The sequence below is a fragment of the Petaurus breviceps genome, unplaced genomic scaffold (genome assembly GCF_028583685.1).
Source record: "Petaurus breviceps papuanus isolate PSGF00001 unplaced genomic scaffold, PetGlider_PUasm1.0 80, whole genome shotgun sequence".
Lineage (NCBI taxonomy): Eukaryota > Metazoa > Chordata > Mammalia > Diprotodontia > Petauridae > Petaurus > Petaurus breviceps.
In genome coordinates, this window is record NW_027186540.1 from 10,555,882 (window position 1) to 10,559,014 (window position 3,133).

The window sequence follows — 3,133 nt, forward strand, 5'->3', positions numbered from 1 at the left end:
GAGGAAGGGAGGGAGGGAGGAAGGGAGGGAGGGAGGAAGGGCTTGGTCCCTCCCTCTTTTTGGAGCTCACTTCCTCATAGAACTGAACTTGGTCTATGTGTGCCCAGAGCCAGACCTGTCTTAGTGGGAAAGGATATCCCTGCTCCTCTTTGCTTAGGGATCATTGTGTTTGTGAATTATATGACCATGGGTAAGTGATGTCCTCTCTCATCCTCAATTTATTCTTGTGAAAAATAGAACTAAGAATATCTGTCTTTCATGGTTTGTGTGAGAATCAAGTGAGATTATACATACATACATATGTATGTGTGTATATATCTCCTGAGACATATACATTTATGTGTGTATATGTGATGTGTGTGTGTATGGCAAAACATTCCAGTATCTTTGTCAACTTAATTCTCCACGAGGTCACAAAGAGTTGGACACAACTGAATGATTGAACAACAAATAGCTTTTCAGCTATGTAAGTACTTTGCATTAATTATTTAACTTGATCCTCACAACAGAGTACGGGTATAGATTTTATTATTCTCATGTTACAGATGAGTAAATGAAGGCACAGACAAGCTGACTGATTTAAGATTGCATGACTAATCATGGGCAGACCCAGCAATCGGCCCCAAATCTACCCCACTCCCAAGTTTCCTTGTCCTTAGGTACACACACACACGTAGAATGGTACAACAAAAAGCTTGCCGGATTTGGACTCACTTCCACCATTTACTTACACATATGACCATGGACAAATGACTTAACCTCTCTGGGTCTCAGCTTTGTCAGCTGTAAAATGAGGGGAATGGATTAGGCGGTCTCTAAGTTTCCCTTCAGCTTTAAATCAATGAACCTTATTGTCTCTCCTCTTCTAGTAGAATTAAGTGTCTTAGGGGCAGAGGGACTACTGCATCTCTGCCTTTGTATTCCCAATATCTAGCCAATGACCTTGCAAATTTCAGCATTTAACAATTGTTTAGTTGAACCAGAGGGTTATGAATATGGCTTATACTTCTGGGGCAGCTAGGTGGCCTGGTAGATAGAGGAATGCAATCAGGAAGACCTGAGTTCAAATGTGGCTGCAGACACTTAAGGCTGCGTGATGTGGGGCAAGCCACTTAACCTCTCTCTTCCTCAGTTTCTTTATCTAAAAATATGGAGTCAATAATAGTACCTACATCCCAGATTTGTTGTAAGGATTAAATGAAATAATAATTATACTGTGCTTAGTATAATGCCTGACATATATTAAATGCAATTTATATATTAGCTATTATTTATACCCCTTTGTCTATCTCTCAGAGTCTCGAACAATACCTTGTGTATAGCAAAAGTTCAATAGACAGTTGATTTATTGACTGCTGTGATAGGTAGAAATACACATTCATGTTATTCTATAGCACTTATACTTCAGAAAAAAAATACAACCCTATAAATTGGAAGATAAAGTAGGTACTAAAATATTAGTACATTTTCTGATAGTATAGAAAATAAGGTTTGAAGCAGAAAGGTTACACTTCCTCCTTTATAAAGAGTCCATTAATCTTATTTTGAATATACTGATTTTTTTTGGGGGGGGGAATCTGGCTACCCACCCTTCCTGAAGGTAAATAAAAAGCACACTGTATTTATTAGGAAATAGTGAGGGATTATATTAGATAAAAGCACTAGCTGATGTAATGTACTAACCTCCATGGTAAGCCAGGCTCAGAAAATTAGACCAACCGATGTCTGTTAGTGATTATTTATTTTACTGGTCTACTACCATATTTGTTTAAAGTATGTTATAATATGTTTTTAATGTACATGTGCCAAGATTAAACCTACAGTACCACATCAAAGCTTTCAGTTACCATTAATTGGATGACTTTGCAAAAGAAAAAAAAAGATGTGCTCACTACATCTTTCAAATGAATCTAAACAAATGACAATTTGAAAATGTCCTTGAGAATAATTCTTTTCAATATATATATATATATATATATATATATATATATATATATATATATATATATATATTGCTAATGGGTTCCCTAAACCATTATTATTACAGATGAGTGAGGCATTTCTTGAGGAAACTTCCACTAATCATCAGTATGTCTAAATCCATTTGCTAACCATATATGCTGCATTTTTCCAATAGGAAAAGTATGGTGTATAATAACTAGACTCAACATACAATAAAATATTTCCAAGAAATTAACTGTACAAATAAGATAACTATAATTTATAGTGGACCACCTAGAAGTGACAGATAAACCTTCTTTTGACTGATACTTACCTAAAGGTAAGCTTTCTGAACTTTACTCCCTGGCTTTTGTTATTGATGTCTTAAATCATCTAAAAAAGAAAAGTCTCAAGAGTAGTGTGTTAGCAAAATACAAATTTGGGAATCTTTTTAGGATAACTGATAGCACAGAAGGACATGCCTGCAACGTTTGTGTTTCCTTACTAATTACCTCCTGAAATGTGTTCTGTTTGGGTTCTTCAGCCATGACGATGAATAGAGAGAGAGAGAGAGAGAGCTTCAAAGCTCTGTCATGAAAACATCACTGCAATATTTCTAACAGTATCACAAAGTCCCACAATAGTCAAGTAATAATCTATAACTTAGTTGTTTATAGAACTTAGTTGTTCACAGTTTTTCTTTGAAAAATATTGCTGTTACTATATATAGCATCATCTTGATTCTGTTCATTTAACTTATTATTTCATGCAAGTCTTGCCATTTTTTTTTCCTAAAATCAATCTGCTCATCATTTCTTATAGTAGTCCATCATAATCACATCTATGGAGGTAGTATTGGCAGTTTGCAATTGAATTGAAAACAGTAAAAGATTGTCATCACCTTGGTTGTATTTTCCATTAGTTTTCATTATCATATCATTGACACTTAAATGATGGAGCAGGCAGCTATCCAACTGTATCTGTGACATAATTGCAGGGGCATGACAATCCTTGAGCTATCCTTATCAATTCCTTCAACTCTCAGTCTCTTCCTGCCTTACCAAAATCTTGCTCATCTACCTTACTGATCCACAGAATCTTCCATTCAGCGATGCGTTCCTTTGCCTTAAACTTTGTAACCTAAAAGAGAATAGGTCAAAATGGAGAACAAAGGTAGTAGCTTTGAGTTTCA